The 10527-nt window shown below is 30.7% G+C and overlaps 1 pseudogene; it reads left to right on the forward strand.

Annotated features, from left to right (window-relative positions):
* The first annotated feature begins 5482 nt into the window (after positions 1–5482).
* On the forward strand, positions 5483–8029 carry LOC149530436 (uncharacterized; annotated as a pseudogene).
* The last annotated feature ends 2498 nt before the right edge of the window (positions 8030–10527 follow it).

Raw genomic sequence — 10527 nt, forward strand, 5'->3', positions numbered from 1 at the left:
CATTGGAAGTGTGTGACTTGCTAGGAAAACTAGATTTGTCATCTTACTGAGCTGACATTCTTTACACATAGCATTATCAAGTTCTTGCACATTCGGTAAGCCTCTTATTCTTTTCTTTCTACTGATTTTCACCATGTTCTCAAAGTTAACATGACAAAATTGTTAGAAAGTAAAGTCCACCAAGATAACTAAGAGGGGGGGGGGGGGTGAATGAATTAGTTATCTGATTAGTACAACTTTTATCAACCTTATTAAATCTTAAACATGTGATCAATATAAATGGTAACCATAAGAAGATACACATACACAATAACACCAAATTTTTTAACTAGGGAAACCTTTGATTAAAGGGAATACCCCGATGGGGATGGTACCCACAAAATGATGTACTAATATAAATATTCCTTGTAAGAGGATGGACTCTGTTAGGAGCCAATGAAATATATCCAATACATATTAGTCCCTATCAGGGGCCTTTGAATCCTTGTTATGAGATTCCAACCCTGTTAGGAGTTGTAGAAGGTAGAAGGACCCATTGTCAAAATAGCTTCAAAGGCAAGACCACTGAACTTATTATCCAATCGGTCTCTGTATTATTCCTTTAAGAATAATAGAAATGCAATTGATCTCATCAACTCAATACTTTCTATGTCATCTTATCGTGCCTCTACTATACCAAAATACTTCATAGATCTCAATACTAGATCTCTAACTTTGCATCACAATGATCTCTTTTATCGCTTACTTGTATTTACCAATCTTCAAAAATCCAATACAATTCACTTACTTCCACACTTATAACCAAGGAAATAATCCTTCATTTACACCAAGTCCTCAAAATAATTCATTGAGTCAGCTTTGATACTTTCCCAATTAATTACAATAGGACCTCATTAAGATAACATACTACAATACATCTTTTTCATAATTACAAAATATTGTTAGCTTGCAGTCTTAACAACTTCTCACTTGTACGACCTCATACTTTGTGCACTTAACGACATCATCATCAAGTTGTCTTATGTCTCTGTCTTACTTTTTCTCATCTAAATTCTATCTGTGTTAGGAGATATAATCTGAACACCAGAAACTACTTCTCAGGTACTCTATTTGCAAATTATCTTCCATAAATAAAAATAATAATTACTACCAATATTTGAGTTTTTGTATGTGGTCTTAACCATGCCATCAAGAAATATTTTAGATGACATTCCCAACTATTCTTGACCTCATTTTGAAAACTCAATCTATATGACCTCAATCTCTATCTACTACTCTGCCAATCTTCTCAATTTGTTGACATCAATGACAAACATAGTCATGAATGCAATACATAGTCATGTTGTCAATCTCTCCATTGCTTCAACAATGTTAGAATACTCCCCCATAGGAATATCATCAGCATTCATGCTAACAACAAACTTTTATGACATAACCACACATCCTCAATTCTAGCAAATAAACATATCTCACTTTTTAGATAAAGGTATAACTATTTACCTTTCATTTGCACTCCTATTCTAATTAGATTCCCTTCATCATCAAAGATCTTGATCTTCCTTTTCTGAAATTTAAGTTTGTTACCTGAGTTACTTGATTGAGGAACACTCAAATATTATATTTGAATCCTAAAACCCAATATGCATCATCACATATAATCTTATTATTTAGCATTAGTGATCCTTTACCTCTCACCAAGTATGAAACATCACTACCAAACTTAACCATTCCACCATCATCATTTTTTTCAAATTTCGTTAGATCACCAGTCATATGATGTGAACAACCATTATAAATAATTCATGAATAATTCTTTGTAACATGGGAAATAAGGGCAGTTTCATTCTCATACCTTTCACCATTTGACTCTTCCTTGATTGCAACATAGACCATTTCAACTATTTCCTTTTCATTTTCATAACTTGTCTTAGTATGCTCTTCTTCAAAAATATAGCATGACTTCTTGCCTTTGTGTTTGTAATCCTTGTTCTTCCTGTACTTGTAATCTTTCTTGTCATTTCTATCATATTTGCCTCAATAAGGACATTTAGCAGCAAAGTGACCAACCCCATTACATTTAAAATAAATCAAGGTCATTTTACATTTTTATTTACCTTTACCTCTTGATAATATTCTTGCAATCAATGCTTTAGTCTCATCCAGATCATCTTTAGTTTCAATTTCACTTTCTTCTTTGGTTTTCTTCTCTTTCTTTGGATTGTTGATGGTTAGTGAAGACTTAAAAGCATTTCCAATTGTAACCATTTTGTTATCATAATTTCTCAACTCAAATGTAGTCAACCAACCAACTAAACCATCAAGTGTTAGATCATTTCTAGGCATAGCTCTTACTTATTGAATAGCATAAACTTTGATAACATAAACATGCAAAAGAGTCTCAAGAATTACTTACAATTTTAGAATCCAATATGACACCTCAAACATCTTTGATTGCACTCAAAACATATTTGATTTGGCTCACATATTGTGTTGCATTTCCACCTTCTTTCATTCTCATTTCATCATACTTACCTCTCAAGCTTTTAGCTTTAGCTCTTCTTACATTTTCATATACATAATAGATAAGCTTGAGTTTATCCAAAATTTTCTTTGCATTGGAATAGTTCTTGACATCATCAAATTCAACATCATTGAGAGAAGATGAAATATCTATCATCATACTATTATGATTCCTCTTTTCATTCATTTAATCCATAGTTAGGGGACCAATAGGTGTGACATATTCATTCTCCAACTCGTATGTGATATTATTTCCAATTCCTAAAAGATGTAGCATCATTCAGTCTTCCCATGAGAAAATTTTCTCCTTGTTCAGCTTTGATGGATTTGTCCTATACAAGTTGATATTTAGCTTAAGTTTCTTTAAAATTCTTTCTTCACACACTATTTCTCTTATACCAAATTGTCAGATAATTGAGAGGGGGGGGGGGGGAGTTAATCAATTATGTCCAATATTCTCACAATCCCTTCAAACTTTTCATCATGATCAAAGTAATGTAAACATTAACAATAATAACTTTAATACATCCAATCACTTAGTAGACATATCCAAATTAATACTTAACTCATACATCAATTTATTTCCAAGTTGTTATCAAACTATTCCTTGCATTGCCAACTGTTAATAAATTTCTAGTAATTACCTAGTGATATCTTAGTTATTACCGAGTTTTACTAAACTATAAAACAACTTGCAAAAAAAATAACATTCACACAATTAACACCAAGGTTTTAATGTGGAAACCCTATGAAGGGAAAAAACACTTGGGACTGTGAACCCAAAAATTTCATTCTTCTACAGTGATCTATGTTAGGAGAATACCTTGTTAAAGGTTATATATACTTTGTTAAAGTGACCTTGCTAGAGGATTTCACCAAAAGATCATCTATACATTATCACTTCCTATCTAGGACTAAAAAGAGTGGCCTGATTTAAAGGACTTAAAAACAACATTAATCAATGTTATTATTTAGGATTTCATTGCCTTATTAGGTGCACTCAGTGCTTCCAATATTTTCTACTACAATGGTTAAACAATAATAGTATAAAGTAATATATTAAGAATATCAACTACCTTTTCTTGTTCAGATCTTTCTTCTTGCTCTATCTCTATCTTTTACTCACTCAACTAATTTAGTCTTCTTTTCTCTTTATTTTTCTTAGTTCACTTGGCTCAACACTCTTTCTTCTCCTTTAATGACTTCACTCTCCAAAACAACTTCAACACTTTAGCATAATCACCTTCTGGCCAGCAACATGATATTTTTTCCATAATCTATATGAAATTAGCTCAACAAATAAACAACTTAAACTATCATTGTTCTCCTCCTTAAATAGATTTCTCAATGGTTCCATATCCTTCCATCTTTTATCTCTTAATTAGAATCACCAATCTTAGGTTTACAACTAAATTCCTTCATACAATGAATTTAAACACATATAAAATATAACTTTGCATAGAACTTTGTGTCCATCCTTATCCTTCTTCAATTTCCTTTTTTATATCCTTCTTGAATTTTCTCCATTGTTGATCTTGCAACAAACTTTGACTCTCTCAATAGACCTTCTCAACAATAAAACTAATATTACATAGTCATTGTCTAGCTCATTTAAGTACCCACTAAATACCTTACATACCAACTCTAACTTGATCATACTTTCTTCAAATACTCTTCATCAATCAAATCCTCTTCATTAATCAAATCTTCTTCATTAATCAAATAATATGGTACTCTCTCGAGTTAGCATAATATCTAGCTAATTAATACTTTGACATTAATGCTAATATAACAACTAATATGACTCTTTTACATACATTCATAGCATCAGCACCTAATAATCTCTCAATGTCAATTACAATATCAATTGGGGCTAATAGTTAACACCCTAAAGGTATCCAGATATGAGACCCAAAATAGGGCCCAATTAAGGGCACACTACAACCCTAATTAGCCCATCAGGGGCAAATTACACCCTTGATTGGTCAATGGTGCACTATGCCCCTGGCAACCAAGTCTTGGAACCTTTAGGATCCCAAAATAGGTCATGGATCTCTAGAATTAGGTATAGAATCTAAGATATAGCCATTACGATGCAAAGAGTAGGTTCTAAGTGGATAGATGAAGGGAAGGGAGCACCTAGGATGATAGATCCTACCTCAAGCTTAATGCCATGAAAATAGGATCTTTAAAGAGGATCCAATAGGTTTTACCCTAGTTCCACCTACAAGGAAGAGAAGAAAGGAGAAGAGATGCAAATGAATGATAAACTCACATTAAATATGTGCTAAAACTTCATTAAATTGGAGTTTGTCACATTTAAGATGGTACATAAAGAATGTAAAACTAATACATGTTACCTAATTTTTACTCTGCAACCTCAATTAGGTAGATCCACTGTACTTTCCTAAAATAGGGTACATTCTTATTTTCTAGAAAGATTCAAATGCTTTAATCATAAGGAAGTAGTTTTGACTAGACATAATGGCAAATAAAGAATTACATTATATGATGGAAATAACACAACACAAAATGAGACATTATAAGATTCTTTTATGCAAATGTAATATTTATATTTATTAAAATATTATTTTCCTTCACACACTATGAAACTAGCTAGAAATGAATTCATATTTTGAATTCAAATCATGCATGTCTGTGTGTAAAAACTAGAAAAGGATAAATGAGAAGTAGGGCCAATTATTTCTTGAATGACTAGTTATTGTATTGATAGTTTTGACAACTTGCATTCTCACTTCCCCACTGCTCCTGCATCCTCACTTCTTTGATGTTATATGTCTTGAAAGTGACAACATAATGGGGTTAAATCCAATGGATATAAGAAATGACTTCATATACTTCATATATATAACCCATACATGCATTTATACTTGAATGTTTTTTTTCTAACTAGTTTTTTTCTCATGCAATATTCTTGTCTGTCGGTGGTATGTGGATGTAAATGTGCCTCCCACAAGGGTTCAAGCCCAACATACCATTGAGGGACAAGATTCAGGTAAATATTAGGTGGATGTTTGAATAATATTAAACGGACATGTTATCACAATGCATAAAATCTGTTATTGCATTCAAATGTATTCATATCAAGGAAATAAACAAATTATTTAAGGGATAGTTTATTCTAAGTTGAAACCTTATAGTTTGATAGAAACAATATGATATTGAATCAAATGTAATCAGAAAAATGAAGTAACACATGCAAAATTAGAATTGTTTCCAAATTAGGTCATCATATTACTAGTTCAACTTTCATTAAATGATAAAATCAACAACATATTGAGGATGAAGTGATATGCGTCCTTGTGATAAATCAACAAACAATTTGGGATCAACTTAGGTTGTAAAAAAATGAGTTCAAGAGATTGTGACCATCAACAAGTAAAAAGAAGTAAAATAAATCTTGAAGCCAATGGATTTGTAAATAGGATAATATAATTCTCATTAGCATAGGCTAACCAATATTCCAAGTGGAAGTGCAATGATTGAAATGCCACATAGGCAAAAGGGAAGTGAACAATTTTGTAATCAAGAAGGGCAATCTAATATTTTAAGGGTTGCAGATTAAAGGGAGAAAGTTCAACATGCTTAGTTGAACCATAATTGGAACAATATTACTCTTCAATACAATCAACTATATATTGAAAAAAGAAGAGAGGGTGATAGTTGAGACACATGGAAATCATTGTGACTGAAGTATTCTATGAGAAAATGTGAATATGTGATAAAAGTTTTTATTATTATTAGAGAATACATAGTGATAAAGTTGATTTTAGAATAAATGACAAGATAGTCAACTGCTATAACATAATAATTCCATATCATAATGGACAAAAAGATTCCATATCAAGGATCTTGAAGACAATATATAATTAAAATAAATATTGTCAAAGGAGTGTTGCGTATAGCAACATAACAATCAAGAAATTTAATAAGTTGGCAATCAAATTTGAGGATACTCTACAATCTATTCCCCAATAATAATGCATCTTGTATATTTCAGTAGGTCATAAGTTGAACTGTAAATGTGACCAGCTAGATATAGTAGCAAAATTTTTGTTAATAGTCCAATAACAATGCAAAGTTTCTTAAAAGAACAAGCTAAAACATCAAATAGAAAGCACAATAAAAAAAAATACATTTTTTTGTAATCAATTTATTGGAGTTTATGAATCATATAGTTCAAGCAATAGAAAGGAAATTAAAAACAACCAAAAAAGACATCAAATGGAGATCAAATAGAAATGGGTTGATTTCCAACACACTTCCTCTACTAACAATTCAGTGATCAATATTATAACCAAGATGCACAAGTTTCAGTCCTCTTTTGTTTTGATTGACCAAAAGTGAGAGCAAGGACTAGTTACAACCCAAATAATTACTATTTTGAGGAGAGGGGATCTAAGTTGGAAGTTTGTATGGTAACCTAAAATATTCTCATTGATGGGTGGTTTAGAATTAGGAAGCTTGAAGACAATTTTTTTTTATCAAATGGTATCCCTTAGTATTCCTCCAAGTGTTGTGACATAAAGTACTCTTATTGATGGCTACTTGAAGATATGAATGATTAAAGATTCTCTCAAATTGTTATAAATCATGATGGGAAAGGATTTTAACCCTAATTTTATCACATAAAAATCCATTATTGATACCCTCTCAGAAACTAGGAGACTCCATAATGCATTTTTTATCTTAGATTAAATGAATGCATCTACCTATAGGCCAAATATTTCAACATATAACTCATTGGTTAAGGGATTGTGCAAGAAGGATAACCAATTTGGTGCAAGTAAAGTACTTAAAATAATGATGGAAAGATGCTTCCATCCTACTATGATAAAATATAATTATTTCTTTTGATTTTCTCCAAGCATGGAAGAGTTAATGTGGGTATGCATCTTTACACAAAAATCTTATCATCTGAATATGTTCTAGACAAGCTTATTTACCAATTATTGATAAAGGTATGATGTGAGAGGAATTAAGTTGAGTTGGAATTGTATGTTATGAAGCATATGGGGACTAGAGTTTGTGGTCCCAATATTACAACTTGCACAATGGTGATTCATCAATTCTACAAGTTAAACAAGCTAAATGCAACTTATGAAGACTTTGATAAGATGGACCATAGGGGAGTTTTACCTCAATATATAACATATGAAATGCTTATGAATAGGTTGAGGAAATTAGTTTAGTCTAATAAATGCCAATCACTTTTAGGGATGATGACAACAAATCCCCATTATAAGCCATTACCTAATACCTACAAAAAGAATAATGCACAAAGAAATTAATAAGTAAAGCACACAAAATATTATTGAGCAAGGAAGAATCCATGCAAATTCCTAGAGTGGTGAAGCCAAACACTAATAAGAAGTATCTCCTCACAATTGGTGGTTATAACTTCTATGTCCAAAGAAGTAACTCCATACATGCAAAAGAAACAAGACAAATAAAGAAAAGAAAAATGAAGATCAAGAACAACTCATAAAGATTGATCTCTAGCAAAAATTACAAGCTTTTTTTTGAAAACCCTGAACACCCACGAAGGAGCACATCAAACACACAAAGAATATACAAGGTATGTAACTCAAATTAACAAATGTCATCAAAACTAACAGGAAAAACCATGGTCGTGGTTTTTAAAAAAATGGAAGAATTGTATCATTTTTCAAAACTTTTACATAGAAAATTCTATAATTTGCTTAGGAAATGACAAAAAATGGAGGAAAAGCTCACCAATTAAATAGATCCAGAGAAGATAAGGTGAAATCAAAGATAGAATTAACTATTAGCTACAAAATTATTTATTTTTCTTCTGTAGAGCTCAAAAAAATCCTTCAAAATCTCTTCATAGGCATTCATCCATGATGACTAGGGTTCATAGAGAAAACAATGCTAACATTTTTTACAAACAAAATGAAAATGAGTTGAGTTAAGTTTGAATTAGGGTAAGATGGTATAACCTATAAATTTCCATAGGAGCCTACATTTTTGTGGAAATTTTAATCTCAAAAAGCAAGCCAAGTTATTACCAAAGGCCCCACAAGTATATAATGAAAATTATGAGTTTTAAACCTTAGTAAATGTATGCAAGGTATGGAGAGTGTAGGATAGATGATAATTTTAAATTTTGTGATTTGTGTTAGTAAATTTAATATTTACTAATATTTATGTAATTAACAGTACTATTTATTTCTATTTAATTCTCTAATATGTAATAATGTTTTAATTAATCATTATTCATTGAGTGGTTGTCAACTTATAGTTAATTATTTTATACTATAAACCATTTTTTAAAAATGGATTTAGAGTATTTTTATAAACTCTATGATTTATTATGTTATACATATATATATATATATATATATAAGTTGGGGTTATTGGCATCTTTAGCTAACATAGAAGAGAGCTTCTTTTTCCAATGTGATCATAGACTTAATCATTGAAGAGATAAGGGGGAAATAATGATTTTATGAACTTCTTGGAGGTTGAGATTGCTTGAAAACATGAGGAGAGGATATAAGAATTTTGGAGAAGATTCAAGGGTCAATTTTGACTTTTCTTGGAGCTTTGGAGATCATTTATAGACTGTAAGAGCTTTTTGAGGGGCAGTTTTGATGATTTGTCTAGCTGGTTGTTATTTAGAGAGAACTTTTAATGATTTTGAATTAGGGTGGAGGGGCCTATTTTGGAGGCTATTTTCCTATATCCAACCCTAATTGCTTGGGATTGTACTTAATGAGCTTCTTACTCATTTTTTAGGACATTTGGCTTTTAGCAATTTGAAGAGACTCAATGGTTTCTATGTAGTCCTTGACTCACACTGGCATCAGTCTTGTAGCTCATTTTTGGAAGATACAATAATATATTGGAGATCATTGCTACACATTTTGACCTTCTCATCCATTGCAGAATCAATGGATTGAGTATATGATTTGACAAAACTATTAGTGAAAGCTTGTTTTTACTCTCAGTTTTGTCTTATGAACATACATCTTTTGTGGTTATAAAGTGTTTTTCTGCAGGTCTCAATTAATGTTATAAGGATTTATATTAGTTTGGTACAAAGAAAGTTAATATTTCATTTTTGAATATATAAAATTTTAGGCCTTTTTGTAAAATAATTATGCACAAACATGAAGTTTTGGGTTGTGTAATATTATGAATGCATGTGGATGTTATTCAAGATTTTTATTTGTATTATGAAACCTTTAGTATTTTGGTGCATCACCTTTTCTTTAGAATATTTACAGTCATAGCTTGTCATTTAAGTTATTTTAGGTTGTTTCAAGTTTTTCCTTAACCTTTTCCTTATGAAGAGAGTTAATTTTTAGGTGATACCCACAAGAAGTTAAACTTCTCTAGAGGATCATTTAGATCATAGGTTTCCCACAAACTCAAAATAATTCCACATTTGTCTATATTTTTCTAGTTTTTAGATCTAATATATGGTACAAATATGAGAGGTAACAAGACACATGTAAGTATTCAACTTACTTACCAAATCCCTATGGAATGAATCTAGATCCACTATCCACAAATATGTATAGATGCTTGTATGTAGATGAGGCCACAAAAAAAATTGTTTCAAAATGAAACATGTTTTTTTGTTTTTTAAATTATTAGTCTATCAAATGTAAAATGAAAAAGATATATATTATTAGGCATCATAATTTATCTGTATATCACTTTTTGATTGCATCATCAAATCATTCCCTTTTCAAATGTTTTTCTGTTGCATATAATTTTATAAGTGTTCACAAATGTTAAAACAAACAAATTTAAAAATTCCTAGTGCCAAATCAAAGTAGAAACATACAAATCATAAAGCCATCAAGAAATAATATCAATAGATGATTCCCTTGCCAGTGCACAAAATTTTCATATTCATGATTTCAACTACATTAATTTCTTTGAGCTTAAATTACATCCATCAATACTTTGTGAATTTCAAAAAATATATGACAAAGACACATATTTGTATAG

Source organism: Cupressus sempervirens, chromosome 11 (assembly GCF_028749045.1).
Source record: "Cupressus sempervirens isolate cs-2001-9-10 chromosome 11, ASM2874904v1, whole genome shotgun sequence".
Lineage (NCBI taxonomy): Eukaryota > Viridiplantae > Streptophyta > Pinopsida > Cupressales > Cupressaceae > Cupressus > Cupressus sempervirens.